General features: G+C 41.8%; 1 protein-coding gene across 1 annotated transcript in view; it reads right to left on the reverse strand.

Moving 5' to 3' along the window:
• Positions 1-18,062, reverse strand: part of LOC105940135 (cadherin-20) — a 143,366-nt gene extending 125,304 nt beyond the window's left edge. Inside the window, exon 1 of the mRNA XM_012882601.3 lies at positions 17,695-18,062. The gene's annotated coding sequence lies outside the window, so the exon portion shown is untranslated. The remainder of the gene's footprint in view (positions 1-17,694) is intronic.
• Between the last annotated feature and the right edge of the window lie 2,864 nt (positions 18,063-20,926).

Below are 20,926 nucleotides of genomic sequence, written 5' to 3' on the forward strand. Positions count from 1 at the left end.
ACAAGTCCACATTTATTAGTTCGATTTAATCTTACAATGAGTTTACTCGTGTGGCCCTCTTGAGATCAGATTAAGCTGAATGCGGCCCCTAAACCAAAATGAGTTTGACACCCCTGTTTTAGACCACGTGTGTCACATGTTCTTGTCGCTGCTTTTTACTTGTGGTTCACTTCAACTTTTAATCATTTTATCAATTAATCTTTTTATTTCTTTTGGTCACTGCCTGCTGTTTCTAAAGTTATAAATAAAGTTGGCTGGGCCTCTCGGGGTAACTTTGTCTCAGCCCCACATTTAAAATTACTTTGGCGCTTTAGCGAGTTAGCTTCATGAGAACGCTAACTCACCAAATTGTGGCTTTATGGTCTAAACTGAGAACGGGAGCGGAGTGAAACTGTCCGCATTTAGAGTAAAGTAGGCAGCCCATGATGGATGATGGAGATAATGTCGTTATCTCGTTGCTAAAGGGGAGACGCGGCATCATCTACTGGTCTCCAGCTTTCACAAACAACGCTGAAACTTGATGGATTAGGAAGTGGAGTCAACAAAGCCGTTCACGTTAAAGGCCGTGTTCGTCTTCTTTGCACCACACCAGGCCTGTAAGTACGCCGAAAACTCGATTAGCACCCTCTTAGATGAAATCCAACCACGATATCTGTTTGAAACGACGATTTGACGAAACCCAAGGACATCTTCATTAGAACCAACTGAATCCATTAAAATCTCAATCACTGCAAGACTTGTAGACTACAAGACACCGGAGCTGCCATGAATCCCTCCCAGCAGTTTAGATAAATCTCCAGGCGGAGCCGTGAACAGTCCAGGAAGGATAACCGATCCTCCTGCCGATTGGAGACGGCCAATAACAAACTCTGGTTGTCGTTCCTTTTTCTCCATTTTCCATTCCGTCTCATCTGCTGCTGCAGACTCCTGAGCTCACAGAAAGGACACAGCTAATGTTATTTCAAAGGCGAGAATCAGGTACGGGGGGGTTGTAGAGTCTATTCAGACGAGGGTTGTGACTGCGGCTGATGTCTTTTGAACCCTTGGATCAAACAGCTCATCCGTGTTGGTGTGTGGAGGAGGGGGGGGGGGGGGGGGTGGATGATGGTGGAGGCTCTGGCCCAAAACTCACACCTATTGCTGCAATAAGGCGTCAGGGATGTCTGCCTCGTCACATCGCAGCGATGCTGAAGGTTTTGGACGAGTTTGACGCAGTTTGTTCTCAGGAGACAAAACAAACACAACATTTGTGGATTTGTTTTTTTTTAAATAGAGCACATATTATGCTCAGAACATGAGTAACACCCATTTAAGCACGGCTATGGCGGCTAGCAGGGATCTGCGTACACGTGACACCGCGTAACATGAAATATGCAGCAGAAAACACACAGTGCTTGTTATCATGTATGCAAATATCAACTATTATTGGAATGTAATCACGCCCTACACACATTAAATGAATTAAGTTACTTTTTACTGCATACTGTTGCTATTATTGTTTGTTTAAAGTTGGTTTTATTGTTTTCACCGCTCTCACTGTCTGCCAGCACCAAGGTCAGCTCCAGCTGGGTCGTTCTAAAGCGCTTTATAAATAAAGTTTGTCCAGCAGAATTGTTATTTTGAGATCAAATACTACATACGACTGCACTTGTTGCCACGCGGCCGTCGTTTTTCAATAGCACCAGACGTTAGTTATGCGACCACATGGTGGCGATAACCGTCTGTTTTCCTTTTTAAATCGGTGCTAAATATTCCTAACAAACGCGGAAACAAACAGAAAAGTGTTTTTGTTTCCCAGAATGCTGTGGATCCCTGTGGGATTAGGTTACTGTGCTTTCCACATCTGGAAATGTAAGGAAATGGAAAATAAAGGCCTAGAAAAAATTGCTTTATCCTATATCACATTATGTAAATAGTCCGTCCTTCTTTCCTTGACTTCTAAACTTTTAGTTGTTCTTTCCTTGTCCCTTTTTCCCTTGCTTTCTTTATTGCTTCATTGTGCTCCTCCTTTCCTTTTTCCTTTTGGTTTCTTCTTTGTTTCATTCCTTCTGTTCTTCTTTCCTTGTGTCCTTCCTGTCTTCTTCCAGGTTCCCATTTTGAAACTCACCCACTCTAAATGTTTAGTTTTTATAGAGGCTGAGAACTCTGTAAACCTAAAACTAAAAAGTAAGTGTGGCGTCACCAAACAGGGAAGAGCTCTGAGCAGATCTTACTTTATATTTACTGTGGGTCTTTATCCGACCATATGGATGAACTTTCACAGCAACATTAAACAGTCCCAAACCATATTAAGAGAATTATGATGCATTAATATATAAATCAGTTTTTAGCCTTTGTTTTATAAGAAGCTAATATCAAAATTCACCAAATTTGTCTTTGATTTATCCGACCATATGGATGAACTTTCACAGCAACATTAAACAGGAGGAGTCCCAAACAAAATTAAGAGAATTATGATGCATTTATTTATAAATCAGTTTTCAGCCTTTGCTTTATAAGAAGCTAATATCCAAATACACCGAATGTTTCTGTGTTTTGGTCTTCCGTCCACATAGAAAAACCCTTGGAGACTAGAAATTAATATTTTTTTTTGCTAGATTATTATTCAAGTGTTCTTTTATGTAGACAACCGCTGCTCAAGTTAAAAAGCTTCATCACCCGCCAACAGGGTTTCTTCCAGGATTCTCCTGATTTTAGCTCCACCATCTACCCGCCAATGCGGAACGAAAGGATCCCCACAGCATGATGCCGCCACCTCCATGTTTCATTAAGCGGCTGTTATGTTTTGCACTGCTAGTTTTCCACCTCAACTAGTTTTACCCCATTTGTCCACAAGTTTCCTGTGTCCCCCACACGGTTTGACGCAGACCTCAAACAGGAAGTCTTCTCAGCTCTTCTCCATAAAGGCCTTCACAGAACAGCTGGATTTAAACTTTCAGCTAACTGGAACTGCATGTGTGCTACACTTTTCAGGTTTTTGTTTCTAAAGTATTTTTAGAAATACCTGGTAATCTCCTCCGTCACAATTTAGGGCTTCTTTGTTTATTCAGCCACATAAAATCCCAGCAGAACATATTATAGTTTGGGTTTTTAAGTAGATTTTTCTGACTCTATGTAAAAAAAATACTGCTAATCCTGAACAAGCGAACGTCTTTCCTGTCCACGAGGGGTCTGTGCAACAAGCTGTAAACAGTGCTGGCATTTCTGCAGCTTATTAAATTGAACGTGTCGGCATACAGCTGCTCAATAACACATTTAGCACACAGTTGTGTTTCCGACCATCTGTTCGCCGCCGTTTCTTCTTTTATCTTTGTTTTTCCAACTCCGCCGCGTTCGCAGAACGGCTCTCACTCTGCAAAACGCACAATTTTACACTCATAATCCATTTATGGTTTTTAAACGCGAGATCTTACGCCGTGCAGAATGTCCAAAGGATGTTAATTTGTGAAAGCAGAGGTTGAGAGCAGCTCTGTGTGAGAGAAACCAAAGCCAGTGATTTATTGTTTTACCGCTACTCCATCTCAGATAAACAGCATGAGACTTTTCTTTGTTTCTGTTTTCTACATGACTCTAACCATCGATCGAATGCCTCGGGGTATGAAAGAAAAACGACAGAAGTCTTCACCCCCCCCCAGCCGGAGACCATCCTATCTTGATTCACATGTCCTTAAAAAAAAAAAAAAAGAGAAAGATTCAGATGGCTGGTTTTCACTTCCTTTGCAGCTGCAGATGTGCCTGGCGATAGCTGCATTATGAGGGGCCCCTCTGCGAAATTCTCAAGGTGTACGTGTGATTGTGTCGGTGCGCGCACGGCAACCCGCATCTTCCCTTTCATCCCCGCGTCTGTGGCAGGCTGCCACGAGCCCATATCATCTACCACAATACACCTGTTGGGGCAAATTTGATACCTGAAGATAATGGATTGGAGTTCAAAGAGGAGAACACGGACAGGAAAGCTTTCCAGAGGTTGGATTTCACGAGCAATCTGCGCCGACGCAAACACACACGCACGAACCGGGACTTACCCTACCAGGCTGTTGCAGCAGCGAGTTCTGCATCAAAACAATCCGTGAAAAGCTGAAACACGCTTCATTTCCGCTAAATAGGACCAGAAAAATGTGAAATACTTTCCCCTTTTTTTGATGTTTAGGTACATCGCGCCAGGTGCAGAAATCACAAATAGCGGTTGATGAACTCTTGAGTGTACAAACTGGATGCACATGGATGCAGAACAGCACGGCAGACGGGAACAAACTCGCCTTGGTGAGCATGAACCGACATCAACAGGTCGGGTACGACCAAAACGACCTGAGCAGCTCGCCCTGACGTCTAGCAGCCTGAATGGAGAAAATGCAGATTCCATCTAAGAACGTAGCTTCCTACAAACTAAATGCACCGTTGATTTCTCAACTTTAACGCCCTAAAGGTTTAATCTTGTCATCTCAGCTGCTATTTTTGCATTATTTTCTGAGGAAACAGTCATTTTTTTGGTATCCAGTTGAATAATCCGGTCCAATACAAACAAAAAGGACGCTTTCAGAACCAGTCAGTACAGATTAGGGCTGCAGGACGTCAGAAAATCTTTATTTTGCTGATAGTGTTGGTAAATATGAGTTGCGTCTCATCTGTGCTTCAATCACTGTGTGACATTTAAAAGTATACTATGCAACCGGGGTTGATTTTCCAGCGAGGCTCCCCCCAGAGGGCGAAAGTAAAAGTGCACTGTCATAAAGATGCTCAGCTGTTCTGGTTCCTCCATCAAGCCAGGCGCGGTTGTTTTGAGCTTAGCAGACAGGCGAACGCAACGAAAAGTGGAAAAACGGCAGTACAAACAATGACTAACACAGTGAAAGTATGAACATGCACACAGAGAGAGAGAAACCATTCCAATGTTACTTACAATTGCATCAGCAGAAACGCGAGGTCCGCGTCAGCCTGGCAGCCTTCTTTTTCTTTACGCTCTCGCCATTCTGAAAAATCTTGCCCGATGTTCACCCGTGTACGACTCCTCTCTCTGTCCAGAGCCCTTTTCCTCTTTCTTGCCTGCTCCAACATGGGCTTTCGCTGTTTTCTCGCTGGTTCCGCTATGATAACTGCACAAATATCGCCACTGAGCTAGCAACGAGCATGTCTTTCACTGGGGGCGTGTAGCAGTTCTCGCCGTAAAGCAAGACCGACTCTCGCGATGCACACGAGACTTCTGAGCCTGTGGGTGCGGGCCGAGGGCTCCTGCAATTGCAAGTGCGGTATTTCCCCCACAGACCACCAGGAAGGCCGAGAAAACCTTTGTTCGACCTGAAATGACTCATTTAATCATCCAAAACGGTATGGAACACATTAATTAACTGAAAAATGTTGCATAGTATGCCTTTAACCTTTCTGACATGCGCTCCCATTAGACTCTGTCCAACTGGATATTACATTAGCATAAAAAATGCACATTCATAATACCTGGAATACAACAATAATTGCTCTCCAGGCAGTCCTATATTCTATCAACATGCTATTGCTGCAGGGACGAGGCCCTCCTGCCGTACGTTGTGCCGCCCGACTGTTGATCAGTACCACACAGGGAGCTCTTGGCTCGCCAGCTGAGAGTCACAGGGATGCTTGACAATCTCTGCGAGCACACAGATGGAAACTGTGCTGTTTTCTAGCTTCACAAACGGCCTCGTAACCCAGAAACCAGGGATAAATATGCAGGCTTCACAATATGCCGCACTCGTACTCAAGCCAGTTATGTTGCTGGGTTCAACAAGTGAACTGTTTAATTTGCAGATTGTTTGCATGCTTGGGTCGTCGTCAGACATGACGATGACCGGACTGTTAACGCACATCGTGGTGCTGGTAATGTCTCTCTGCGGTCCTATAAAGCACGCCGCCCGTCGGAACCGGAGCTGCTTTTTTTTGGACTGAGTCTGACTGACTGTCCTTGGATCCTCCTCAGTTTGGGTCATTCCTCTCAGAGAGTGAATTCATGCACAGATTGAAACCCAAACACTCATCCAAACAGCTAATTAGCTGTGCTGGCACACGCCAGCGCACTACATACGGTTAAAGAACGGTGCATTAAAATAGATGGAGGGAGCGACATCACGCTGAGGGCTGCGGAGTATAGAACCCTAATGGATGTGTGGGTCGGATTTATGGCGGCTCATCCTCTCCTCTGCTGTAGGATGGAAAAAAGTTAACTGGAGCACGCCAGCTCCAGACGCTATAACTCATGCCCCGTCTCGCTCCATTTTATCCGACGGAGTACATTGGTGAGTATTTGGCTCATTTTAGGAAGGGGGGGGGGGGGCAATAAAACATAATCACTGTCTGCCAGCACCAAGGTCACCCTGTTTTCCTTATTCATTGTGATTATCGTTTTGGCCTCCGCTGAAGGTCGGTGAGCTGTTTATTTTTAGCCTGCTCTCAGATAATTGATCATTTTGGGGAAGTTTAATTTTGAGTTAACATCAGCTCGAAGTACAGATGATATTTTATGGGTTTTTCCTCATATTTCTAATCCACAGTAGAATACAAGAAGGTTTAAATAGGTTGATGCAAATCTGGCGTGCTGATTAACTTAAAGAATCACTGAAAGAATGTATATGACCCTACATGTAGGTAGGGACATTTTCACACTGTTTTGTCTATAAAGTTACCCAAATATTTGGTTCCTGTTTCACAAAGTAGGTAAAGCGGAGATGTGTGACTCCTACTGAAGCACATATACCCATTAAACCAAAACAGCCTGGCTCAACTAAACTTTCCTCACAGAAAGTGAGGAAAGTTTCTTCTGTTTGGCAGCTTGTCTGCTGCTGTTGTTTATTTGCATTTAAATGGTTCCACATTTGTTAGAAACATGCATTACTGCGTTTGTGGGTGGCGCCGATGCAAAACGTGCAAAATCGTCTCTGCCAGCCTGCTGTAGACAGCGGCAGTGCAATGGTGTGAGACGGTGTGGTTGGCTGGTCCTCGTTAGGGGCCATCTCAATCTGAGAGAGAAATTAAGATTCTCTAAGCAGGAGCAGACTTGTATTTCCATTTTTGGGGGCCAAAGGTTAGAGCCAAGTTTAAATCTATATTTTGTAATTCTGTTCAGAAGCCCTTTTTGTTATACAGGGTAAAATCATCCTTCCATCCTAAAGGTAATGAACATATAATGTATTCTGATAAAAGAGGGCAAAAAAGGATCTCTGTTGGAGCTTTAGGCCTATAAAAACTTTTGTTCCTGCCCTCATCCCACTCTGTCAAGTTTCGGTGATACAAGATAAGATAAGCTTTATTGATCTCACATTGGAGAAATGTACGTCACAGTAATCAGTAGTCATAGGAAAGAGGAGTCAAGTAGGACGAGGTGCATCAAATATATACACAGTATGTCCTCGATATACCATGGATCAAAAGGAGTAGGTAGAAAAAGCAAAAAGAAAATAAAAAAATAAAAAAAATATCACCTTTTCTACTGGTTGTCCCACATGCCAGTCAATCTGACGCGCTCACGTAACGCCAATGTCCGCGCTCTTTCCTTGTTAGATTCCACTTGCTGGCTGCGTATTTCTAGTGTTTATTTATCGGGTTAGCTTAGTGGTTAGCTTTGATGTTAGCTTAGCGGTTAGCTTTGGTGCTAGCCGTTCATTGCAATCTGCTGCTCTCTCCGTATACTTTGACTTGTACATGGTTTGCAAGAAAAAAACACATATAAGTTTATGAGAAGAGGAGGAAGGCCTCAGCAGAAAGAAATAAGACCAGAGTGGATTTGGAGATTTTTTTTTTTTACGTGATCCCCTGTGGAGCGGAAGAGCAAGGTACAGTCTTGCACATGCACAGCTATTCAAAAAGGCACTTTCTTACCTACATTTCTGAAGAAATTGCCGACTCTACTTTTAAAGTTTTGCTCCAGAGTGTGGCAGTGCATGGATTAGCCTGCCTGTAGTCCTGACCTCCACTGCCATAAAATCCTGAGGGATTGGCTTGGACCAGGTGTCAGAATGACCAAAACAAGCACACTGGCTGAGTTGGGATAAATGCTGGTAGATGGCATGGCCAGCATGAGGAGAAGGTCCCTGTCTGATTTTGCATGGTTCTTATTTATTCATTCATCCAATTAACGTACCAAAAAAGAGTCAGAGCAGAGAAAACCGTTTAGGAGGACTTTGCTTTTTCATGGGTAAAACCACTCAAACTGTGCTGCTACTTATGTTGCCACATTTGTAAGGAGACATATTTTCATACTGTATAATATTTATCATTACAAAGGACAAAAAAAATCTTATTCTTATGGGTTGGGGGTCAGTCTCTTGGTGTTCACCAGTGATGGTAGGATGGAAGGAGTGATGCAGGCGCCGCTCTGGTCTGTTGTGAGCTGAGCCAAAAAGCAAAGCTCTTGATTTACGGGTCTGTCTACGATCCGACCCTCACCTTTGCTCATGCGGTCTGGATCATCACCTAAAGGACGACATCCCGATGTAGTGAGTACCAGCATGATCAGCTGGTACCAATGTCTCTGTAATCACAAGAAAAATGGCTCCTCCTCTTCTCCAGCCATCAATGCAGTTGAAACAAGTGCACATTTCCACGGTTTAATATTGATAAATTTGGAGATAGCTATGATTATGTGCTTACATGTGAGGATCCTGCATGGCTACTAAAAGCTATGCGCACACAGACCAGACCAACAACAAAGCAAAGTTTGCTTCGTTGTTGCGTCCTTGTATTTATAGTATTTATAGAGCCTTCTCCAATGTTTCCTCCTGTTAATTCAGCCCGGCCGCTGCGGTTTACTATGAGCTGTATGTATTTTACGAGCCGCGCTCGTCATTATCTGCAGTGTTTGGATCCGCTTCACTAATAATCAAATGGATAATAAAGCGCAGCTCCCCAGCAGTTCATTAAAAACCAACAAGCTTACAGTATGTTTCCACGCAACGCCGTGAAGGACCACCGAGGGAGAAAGTTCACATGTCAGATTCTCATTTTTTATTATGTTCTTTTTAAAACGTGGCCTTCAGTGTTTGGAATTTTTTAAAAATACAGTCAGGAAGGGAAGCAGAATAATATGACTTCAGAGATGGGATTTAATGTAATTTGCCGAGATGAGGCGTTCCTGTCCTCCTCCCAATGGATCCGTCACCAGAGAGTCATTCTGGAGATAAAGAAAAAGATGCCTGTTTGCAAACCGAGCAGGAACGGAATAATTTCATGTCCAAGCGGGATTTGAAGCAGTGGGTTAATCAAATAAAAATCTCCATCTGTCGACGTGGAATCAGTTTGGGGATTTAAGATCTTGCTTTAAAACGTCACGCCCCGACTTCATACACAATTTTCACCTTCGCTGCGGTGTATTTAGGCTGTAGCAGAAGCACAAGGGAACCAACTTATTACTTGGAGCTGCATTAGTTGTGTTGGTACTGACAGCTTAAATTAGACCTGTACTTTTAGCTGTCTCGGTACATTTGTCCACAGGGGCTAAATGGATGCTTCTGCGTCTCGAGCTGTGCCTCCAGTAAAGACGTTTATTGTCCAAACCTTCTATAGAAACGGTGCAATTACAGAGACAGTAGCTTCGGTTTATGATACAGTCAGAGTTAATCATCTGTCTCAATGTTAGAAGCAAGATGCGAACGACTGGTGTGAGAGGTTTTTTTTGTTGCAGGAGTCTGACGCCGACGTTCTCAGAAACGTGTTTTTCTAAGATTTCATATCATTTGAACCATCCCAGCATGCAGTGGTTTGCAAAAGTGTTCACATTCCCTGGACTCTTTCACGTTTGCTACAGCTTTAAGCTCAAAAGCATTTCATCGTGGTTTTACGTTATAGACAAACACAAATTGTGCGTAATTGTGAAGTGGACAGACTATGATACCTTAGGCCTCCCCTAAGTCGCTACTTTGTTGAACCTCCATCTGTTGCTGGTCCAACTCTGTCTTTGGGACCTTTTCACATGTAGAGACTGAAATTTTAGCCTGATCTTATTTGCAAAATAGCTCAAGCTCTGTCCGACTGAATGGAGAGTGTCTGCGAGCATCAATTTTTGCCTAGTCTTTAGGCCTGGACTTTGACTAGGCCATTCTAACACTTAAACATGCTTTGCTCAAATTTGACTGTATGGTAAATGTAGGCCGCCATCACAGGATGTTGATGCAGATCAAGAGTTCTTTGTTTATTTTAAAAAAATGTCAAATGAAGGGAACATTTTTACCAGCTGAAATCTGCCTAAAATGGAAAATTTTGTGTATAAGAGGAGGTATTGGTCTTTTAGTAATGATGCTGTTTGCTTCCTTTTTAATTTAATAGTAAATAAGACTGCAAATGTCCAGGGAGTTTTACTTAAAAGCAGAATCTGGGTGACCCCTAATCTGCATTGAATTGATTTGTTAAACATGGCTAAATATAACAAGCAAACTTAAAGATGAGACTCAAAATTTTCTCATCTATTCCTTCCTGAGAATAGATGAGAAAATTATGAGTCAAATACTAAATTCATATATTTTCCTGCATTTTTTTAAAAGTAAAAGAAGCTGAAAAGAAAAGAAACTCTTGACTTGACGTGTCGGAGAGTTTGGACAGCGCAGCTTTAAAAAGGTTTTACCTCCAGAGTCGTCCTGTACTCAGCTCCATCCGTTCCACTAAAATAAATAAAATACTTAAAAGCTTACGTTGAATGGTACGAGCACTAAAAACCTTTTTGCCGTGATTTTGGCTGCGACGCTGTTTGTTAATAGTTTACTTTTTCATTCGCTCTCAGCCTCCATCAGAGCAGCTGCTGGTGCACAGACAGAGAGACTCATAGAGCAATAACATTGCATCACTGGATAACTCTTTTCCAATACAATGTTTAATTCCCCCCTCTGTGGAGGACCAATAGCGCTGGGAGAAAGATTATCTTCACAGATTACAGTGTTTGTCTCATTTTCGCTGCAAATTGATGTCTTAATATCTCCAGGCTGCATTTAGAGGCTGTCGCAAGCAGCGAGTCTCTTTCTCTCCGAATGCTCATTGTGAAAGCGTCAGGCGGTGTTATTAATACGCAAGAGAAGAACAACATTCACCAATGTCGTTTCAAACTTCCTCCTGCGAACGGCTGAGATGCTCCGTGTGGCGAAAGGCGAGGAAAACGAGAGGAACGAGGAGGTCAAGTTCATCGAGGGTTGATTCCTCTCTATGATCAGACTCCATGTTTGCTCGGCTTGGTTTGAGCTGCTCCCAGACTTCCCAGGCTGCTGATGAATTGAACAGGAAACCTTCTTCTGGAGTCATTTCTAAACACCTTACAGGTCTCAGGATCGTCTGTTTCTCATGTGTGAGATTTAACCTCAGACCCTGAGATGGAAAGCATGTTTTATGAGGAATTTAGCGACAACCCGACGCTGAACTGCACACAGCGCTGACGTCTACAGTGGAGCCAGATTTACGTCAAAGTGGTCTTAGACGCTGGAGAACAATCAATCAATCAATCAATCAATCAATCAATCAATCAATTTTATTGTCAACTACAATTGCATTGCAATCGAAAATTCAGTTCCAGTACAACCGTACAACAAAGCCCTGCTCCAACACCAGCACCTTCAAGATTAGCTGAAACTTAAAGCTGCTCACACGGAGAAGCTTGAACTCTGCTTGAATTTGTTGAATGAGAAGTCTTCTAGGATATAGGGTGTTATAGATTGACACCGATGACCCTCTGAATAGATGTTTTATGGTTAGACGAAACAAAGATTGAGCTATTTGGTGCAAAGGAGAGATCTTTTAAACCTGAGAACCATAACCAAGTGTTCAGATGGTGGCGGTGGCATCATGCTGTGGAGCTTTTTCACCAAAGTGGGTTCAGTATTGAAGAAGCACCCACACAGTGTTTTACCTCCTACTCTAATAAACAGCTGGATGGTGGAAACTTAAACAGCAAGGAGAAATCAGGCTAACATGAAGTCCCAAGCTCCACACGGCTGCCCTTAATAGCCAAAGAAATGATGATGAACTCCAGCCAGAATGGTGCCTGGTTGGGTCCGACGTTCTTGTCTGGTCCCATCACAGTTCAATAATGATCCAAACCTGTTGGTTGATCCAGACGGAGACTTTTGGAAAGATAGTTGGGCAAATATTTCACCATCAAATTACAATATTCTTCAAATAGAAAATGTTTAGTGCAACAAAATGTTTTTCTTTTATTAACCCATTTTGTTTTCACTTCATTTAATCACAAATAGGACCAGAAGCTTATCAGTTAATGCTGGCTAAAAACAGAAAACTTATTTTGTAGAAACACTCATATTCTTGACATAAGTCAAAATAAAACTGCAAACTAGCAAACAATTTTGGACTCTATATACCTGTCTTTTTGTAAGACTTTTAAGCAAAACTCTTTTTAACGGGCAAAAACGGAACTAAAAATAAGTAACATTTTCTTGAAATTAGTGTATTTGTCCTTGATTTGAGCAGGTAAATAAGATTATCTGCCAATGGAATGAGTATTTCGACCCCTAAAATAAGATATTTAGTTATTCTGCCCTCTAAATAAGACTATGGAGATGAGTTATTCCTATTTTAAGTGCAAAAATCTCATTTTATTGGCAAATCATCTTATTTACCTGCCTAAATCAAGGACAAATACACTAATTTCAAGAAAATTTTACTTATTTTTAGTTCCGTTTTTGCAGTGCATTTCTTCAGTACAGACTACTTTTCTTCTTTGTTTAAATATAACATGTTTAGTTTAGTTTAGGTCAAACAGAAAAAAAGAATAAATTGCATCTTTTTATTTATTTATAAAAAAGCAATACTTTTCAGCTTCACGATTGTGGCCCAAATGGCAAATTGTTTGCACATCTGTGGCTTTAATCTGTAAATGACCCGGACCTGACCAGGTTCTGTGATGAATGAATCCACAATCAATATTTATTAATCAGAGAATCAAAGATGAAGCCACGACAAAAACGTTTGAGATAAACTTAGCAACCCCCCCCCCCACCCCTCCATCCAAACACACACAAACCCACAGACATAAGACACATTAGAAAGATAATGGGATGCACTTTCATGTTTATGACTGTTTCTCTTCAAGACTTTCTAGACCCACACCTGAACGTTATGAAATGGGACGCTGTATGAATATGTCGATGCGTTATCGACTGTTCCCGTCAGAGTGACACCAGAAGGTTGTCGATGGTTAGTGAAGCGGCAGCTAGCTAAGAGACGTTAGACCAAATATTAGTTAGGATGTTAGCATTTATTTTAGTCTCTGTGTTTAATTTTGATCCTGTACGGATTTGAGAAAATCCATAATTAATTTAAACTTGAGCAGCCGGTTTGATCGACGTGGCAATTTGCATAGTTCATATTTTTAATCTGGTCTGTAGAACCCTGACTATAGTTTACTGTTTATTAAAGCCATGCCCTTTTTCCATGTAGTCAAATTAGACGGGGTTGTGTGTTTATCTTCTGTCCGTTTCGTCTCATAACTGTCGTCATCTGATATCTGAGCAGCGGGGAAAGAAAAATCCTGGAATTTGTGGAAACATGATCGAGGATGAGAATAATATTAAGATAATACACATTGATATTACGCCTTCTATTGTAGCGTACCCGCCAACAAAGTAGTAGATTTTCTGCATTGTTAGAAAAGGTGTGACATTTCAGAAATTTCCACAAAGCACATATTGTTGTCCTTTTGCTTGTGTTGAAGCGGCAACATGAGCCCTGAGGTCGGCCACTTCATCAGCAGCTCAGACAGATGACTTACAGCTCAAACAAAGGGATTTGCTCTGCTGCACAGTACCAGTGAAAGAAGAACAAGTCTCATCGTGTTTCTGCTCCTAAACCCCGGAGCTTCCCCTCCGTCTTCCTGACACCCATGACACGGCTCACGGTTGTCCCCTGTGCTTTATGACGACCAGATGAGCCCAACTGGTTCGACGGGAAGAAAAGCTAATTGTCGGTAACGTGATCCACTCTTCATCTCACATGAAGCATATCTTGGCAGGTGTACAAGCGCCAACGCCGTCCCCACGCCGCCGCCATCGCCGCCGCCGCCTGCCAGGCCCTCGCTGATTGACACCACGTTGTTTCCCAGACCACAACAACGCCAGCGGGGTGCTTGATGTTCTGTGCGCTCTCAAAGGAGCCTTCTGGTAGCCCATAAAGCCCCGTCAGGCTCCGAGCCCCGCAGTCATTCAATTAGGAATTTACTGGGCTATTGATTTCACCACGAGGGTGGTGTCTCACATCCTGAAAACAATAAGGAGCCCATAAAGCTCTGTACCAGCCTTTTTGCCTAAAGGGGTGATGACTCCGGCTTTAATGTGGTGAGAGGCAAAGGAAAAGACTGATGTGTAAAGTGAAAACACATAAAATCCTTCTGAATTCAGCCTTTTTTCACTGACCTTCACAGTTGCTGCCGTCCCTCTCTAAAAAGTGTTGACCAAAACAAAAGGCGTAAGTTTTCCCCTGTCTAGAGTCAGTTTATTATGTTCCGAGGCAACGCTCGGCACAATTTCTGTCCAATTCCTATAAAGGTAAAGCTGTTAAATGCTGTAAAACAACTTCATCGCCTGCTTTGTTCGCAGGACCAGTGGGAGATCATCATTAGTCACCAGAAAATGCACAACACAATCTCAGGTTTTTTCAAATGTTTATACACGTAAAAAGGGACCTTAGATCTCTGTTAGTTATTCTAAAACAAGCTCAAAGATCATCAGCTTCTTAATCTATAAAGAATACCTAATGCACGTTAAAACAGGCTGCTGATCTTCCTGCCAGACTAATGACGGTATAAGACGACTCGTGACAACAAATGCAGAATGATTAAATGCAGAATTTGCTTCAAACCACCAGATGATTTTTATATGCAGCTAAATGCCAATTGAGCTACATTCATCACATACACAGGATCATATTGGAAGCTCTTTGCTGCCATCTAGCAGAGTTATACCCAAATATGCCTGATCTTGCTACGTTGCAATATAAGCATCTGCATTTGTAATGTATCAGCAATTTTAAATGAGTAAACTCTGCTTAGTATAGATACTGGTAGAAAAAAAAACACAATTTCTTCTGTAAATGTAATTCTAAATAAATTCAGCAGAGATTAAAGTCCATCATCAGCCAATCATGTCAGTGGATACAATTTTAATTTTGCCTTCATAGTTATTCATTCAAAGTGGAAGAAAATTGGGATTGTTGAGGACATATACTATAGTTTTAATTTTACTGTTTATATATACAGACCTGTAGCTTACCATAGTTATATTCATTTTCATGTCGGAAATCAAGAGGTTATGACGAAATGAAATCAAAAGAGGAGAGGAAAAAGGTGAAAACAAGGCAGCCTAGAACATTGAGGAGGGTTGGAGGTTCTGTGAAATGCCAAACTTTTACATTAATGCACAACAAAAGTAGTGATAATAAAACTGTAAGGCTCGAACTGGAACTCTACCCAGGAATTTAAAAGCACTATGTTGGGATTTCAGTACTTCAACAAAATGAGGAAAGACTACTTCTGTAAAAAAAAATTACTCCAAGCCCTAAAATCCTGGCAGCATTCTGGCAGTTGAGAGTTTTACTCCAATTCTGACCGGCATTTACTGCGCTGACAGCAGCTGCACACGAGCCTCAGCACTCACATTTTCCCAAAGAACTGTCACCAGAGTCCTTAATATTTATTAGTGCTTCATGCAGTTTTGTAAAAGTTTTGTCAACATAATCAGTTTCTGTTTTTCCCGTGTTTATTTACACTACAGTAGCGTAGCTCTCAACACGTCATTCTGAAGACACCGTCTGTGAGACCACTCAAACTCTATTGATCCATCTGCAGTTGGTCCCCCCCCCCCCCCACAGCCTCATGTTGTTTGGCCAGAAAAAGCCACTTCATGCTGAATGCTACACATGTGGTGGATGGGAGGGGAAGCGAAAGAAGTGATATATCGCCAGACAGCAGCTGCAGTCGAACATTCTCCTTCATTTGGCTCAGACACAATGAAAAACAAACAAACAAAAAAGTCAGTGCTGCTGCTGCTCATTAGCTTGAGTAAACATACAGGAATATTTGGAAAGAGTGGTTATTGAACTAAATTAATCAAGAGATTCATTCAGCAGATATCTGTGCTGAAAAAGAACACCTAACATAGCAAAGCCCTTGTTAAAACTGCCCACAGTTAACAGCTGCAGCATCCTCTGTGGTCTGGCTGTTAACCTCCTGCTCATGGCTACAGGTTTTAGCCGTGGCATCTACAGCACCTCGTCCTCCACCTTTAGGTTTGCCTTTTTCTTCTAATTGATGACCCATCAGTTTAATGGTTTCATAATCTTTAAGGAAAACGTGTTTCCACTACAGAAACGGCTTTCTTCTACATTACCTGCATAAATCACAGCTTTGCAAATCTATGCCACAAAGAATTAAGTCATTTCAGATAGAAGAAAGTTGCCCAATCCTGTACTAGCAAGATGTACCTAATAATGTGGTTGAGGACTGTCTCTTGATGTTATTTTGGGCCACAAGAGGGCAACTAAAAGCAATCTTCAAGCATAAGATTAAAATATTCACAGCTGTTCTGTTTATATATAGTTAGTACATTTACACTTTTGTAGCAATTCAGACCCATCAGAGCTGTAAGTGCGTTCTCTCCTACTGATTATGCCTATTTAAAAAAAATAGAGGGGCTGGGGGTCAATGCCGCAATCTCTTTTGAAAATCCATCCATTTTAGTGGGTTTAAAGTAAAACCAGGAAGGACAAAAATAAAAGAATCAGCAGTGATTTTACTTTAATTGGATGACAAAGTGAAAAAAATGGATAAAAAGGCAATTAAAAAAAATCACTGAGGAATATAATATCATACACAGACAGTGCAAAATGATTGATTAAAACACAGCAATACAACATTTTGTGGTAGGAGTTATTTTTCCACATTTACTACTCCGTCTGCAGGACTTAACCAGAATTTAATTCCCACAAGCAGCATCAAGTTGCCATGACATAAAATTTCCCGTAAGCTCTCATTTGCATTTGCAACTAATTCGCCCCCCAGGAGCGGGTCTGATAAACTTTTGGGGTCCAGTCTCCCTCCAGGACCTATCAGCTGGTTTATGTGTTGTTTTTTTTCCGCAGAGCTCAGAGAAACCCAACTGTTGATGCAGCACCAGTTGAGCTGATTACGGGGCGACCAGGAGCGTAATGGAAGTGAGCAGACAGGCACTGGGAGCTGGGGGAGAGTAGGGGGGGTGTAAGGGGAGAGTACATGTAGATGCTTAATGAATTCGGTCACAGCGGCGCACAATGAAATCTTTATCCGTAGGGGGATGAGGCAGGGGACTTGGCAGCCCCGGCGTATCACTGGGAGGGTGAAAAATAGAAATCCCAGTGTCCCCTGTTGGCTCTGTCTCATCTCAGCTGCCTTGGTTACTGGGTTGGCTGCCAGCGACCGTTCCCCACGTCCCCTCCACCCCGTTCCCACCCTGCCGCCCCAGCCCCCCCCCCCACCTCCTCCTATCCCTCCATCCGTCTCAGACCAACTCCCCTTCATCCTCGTACTTCTTCTCCTACCTCCTCCTCTCACTCCCAGTCCCTCCAGCAACGACAGAACTGAGCCAACTTCTCAACGTTTCCACTCCAAACTTCTCACCCCCCCCCCCATCACCCTGAATCCTTTCATCAAGAAGGATGCTCCGCTCACTTACCTTGTCCCATTGTGTAAATCGGGTAATAAAGTCCTACCTTTGAAGTCGCCCTCTGAAGTAGGAGACCAGAAGTTCTCCTCCGGCTGCAGCCGCTGCCGGTTTGCCGCAGTTCTCTCACTTTTTGCCCTCAAAGCTCTGCAGCCTCTCCGCTGGATTCTGATCGCGCTGGTTTCTGTCAGGGAAGTCCGGTTGCGCTTGGCGCAGGGAAAAGAGAACCGGAGCTCACAGCTCTCCTGATCGGCTCGCCTCTCTCTCTCTGCAGCTCTCTGGGCGACTGAAGTGTGAGACAAAGTAATCTTCAGGTGAAAAAGGCAGACCCCTCCTCCCTCCGCCTCTCTCCTCCGCTCACAGCCAAGTGGACCGGCTCCGCGCAGAGGCTCTCCCTCTCCAGTGCCTGACGCTGCGCTGTTGCTCCATCCATTCCCGGCGCTCCTCATCCCTCCCTCCCATCCCTGCGCCGCTCATGAATGCTCAGCCGCAGCGTTTGTAGCTGAAAGGCTCAGAAATTCAGATTTGTCTTTTGTGTCTCCCTCTGCTGCGACCCGTCTCTCTCCACATAGTTGACCCTCCTGGATGCTCCAGTCACTTCTCTTAAGGTGAAGTGATAGTCTATTAACTTTGTGCTCTGCGCACCATCTAAGATTTTCACCTTACGTCCTCAAAGAATACGCTATCGTGCCCCTTCACGCGTGAGCACACGCTGTGGGGAAATTGGCTTATAAAATAATCATGGCTAAAAGCAATGTGTAAGATTAATGAGTAAATATTTATTGCCCCATTCCCCGGGTTAATTAATAATTAAATGGCCTTAATTAAAACACACAGGAGTGTTTCAGATGTGTTTGAGGTGCTCTGAGCTGCTCAGATGTCACAGCAACTCTTTATTAAACTCTTTTCTTTTTAGTCACAACCTTTTTTAATACAAGTATAAATGGGAAGAAACCTGCAGGACAGGAGAGGATGAAGTGGGAAATATTAAGATGGATTTTTATTAAAACACAGTCTCCTGCTGATGTTTTCGTAGACCTTGAACCGATCCACCTGTCTTTCTGGATTTTATTGAGATTCTGTGTGTAGTGTTCAAGTGAAAGGCAAAGGATTCGTTGTTCTTTGCATTTTTAATATTTCAAAAACTTCACATTTTCCGCAGTGGAGCGACCCAAAAAAATACAGCCAGAACGACATTTAATAAGATTTAGATGCAAGCATTTTCACGAGTCAGAATGGCCCAGTCAAAGTCCAGACCTAAAACCTGAAAACTGCTCTTTTCCATCCAATTTGATTTTGTTTAAGCAGCTTTTACAAAGAGAGACAGTTGCAGTCTGTAGATGTGCTAAGCTGGTATAGAAATTACCTCTCCAAAGATTTTCTCTCCAAAGAGTGAGTGTGTATCTATCTATCTATCTATCTATCTATCTATCTATCTATCTATCTATCTATCTATCTATCTATCTATCTATCTATCTATCTATCTATCTATCTATCTATCTATCTATCTATCTATCTATCTATCTATCTATCTATCTCTCTCTCTCTCTCTCTCTCTCTATATATATATATATATATGTATATATATATATATATATATATATATATATATATATATATACACACTTTCTGTCCCAACAAGATGCAGTGAAGTTTGTGATTTCAATATGACCAAATGTGGAACAGCTCAAAGGGTGTGAATACTTTTTCAAAGCTCTGTATACAACATCATGCAACAACATTTACAGGCAGCCCAGTAAAGACTTTAATATTAATAATCCTTTTACGGCAGCATAATCTCACATTGAAAACATTTTAGAAAAATACAACCTTTAATTTGAAGACATTGGTTTAGGACAGAAAAAAAACTTCCAGTGTTAAGATTTTTTTTTAATTAAAATCATGTGGGGCACAATTATACCCCCCCCCCCCTCCTACTCTCACAAATCGTATGGATTAAACATAGCCAAAAATGTTTAGTCTTTAAAGTTGATCAGAGTGTGTAAGAAGTTTTAATTAGTTTTAATTAGTAACCCGGTGCTTGGTGATTCCCTGGAGTCTAAATATGAAGTGACACTGAGAGCCTGTCATGCCAGATAAAGCTTCACAATAAACAAACAACAACAAAAACAAGACTAAAGATTGTTTAAGGAGACATCTGTTCCATCTGCCCTGAAAACCAAAGACAAAACACTCTACTTATGTCATTTACCTAAGTTATGTGCTCTAGTTTCACTGAGTCTCTGCTGCAGTTTGTGTTCCAGAGCCCAGCAGAAGTACGGTAAAATGCAGAAAACATTCCTAACTCTCTCCCTGTACCAGTTCATCAGACGATCTGAGCATGTGTAGAGGATATATCATTTTATGAAGCTTTAATCTACCCAACGTCCAGCCTCATGTTTTTATACCGCTTGCTGAAAATGTTTTGGTTTGAGATTAAATAATAAATATGAAACAAGAGCTCAACATTTAACTTTTTTAGTGAGCAAAAATATTGAAACTGTTGACTTCTAGTGTGAGGAGAGTAATATTTTTATATTTAGTTACATACACTTGGCTTGTAATATGTGCATTAATCCTGCAAAAATAGTAACATAATTATAGCTGTGCAGATTTCCTTTGTGATGTTTTTTATGGACTCTTAACAGCAGCGTAATTCAGTTGCAGTTTGTTTTTGTGAGATTTTTATCTGCAGTTTCCTCCTCAGCCGGTAAAAAAACACGTCCGGTAATCGACGTCTGGTTGTTTGGGCAGAGGATTTAGATTGGTAATAGAAACCAGCGGTCGGTTCATTTCGTCACCACAAAACAACTAGAACTACCTTTCTACATACTGTAATAAAAAAGCTGAAAGTAAAAGCTAAAATGTTAGTCTTTTCTGTCATTTTCAGCTTGTTTTCATGTCTTTCCTTTGCACCAAAATAAAAAGAACTGGTGGTAGGTTCATTTGTTTTATTTGTGGCTGTAAATGTCCTTAAAATCTGGTTTCCATTATACACAAATATATACAATAAATCTAAAATTACCTTAAAGACATGGGTGTGGATTATTATTTTTGGTCACCACTTCATCCCCCAATGTTGTTTGAATAAAATATATATTTTAGAAGAAAAAAACACTTAAAGATGGCTCATAATTTTATTTTATGTTATCCTCATTCTCTGGTGTTATTTAAATTCTAGTTTTGCATATGAGGGATTATGATCAACAATCAACCATGGATTTAGCTTCATTGGCCAAGTTTGAAATCAGATTATTTTTTTTGAGGTGGCCGTTCATACG

The sequence above is a fragment of the Fundulus heteroclitus genome, chromosome 21 (assembly GCF_011125445.2).
Source record: "Fundulus heteroclitus isolate FHET01 chromosome 21, MU-UCD_Fhet_4.1, whole genome shotgun sequence".
Classification (NCBI taxonomy): domain Eukaryota; kingdom Metazoa; phylum Chordata; class Actinopteri; order Cyprinodontiformes; family Fundulidae; genus Fundulus; species Fundulus heteroclitus.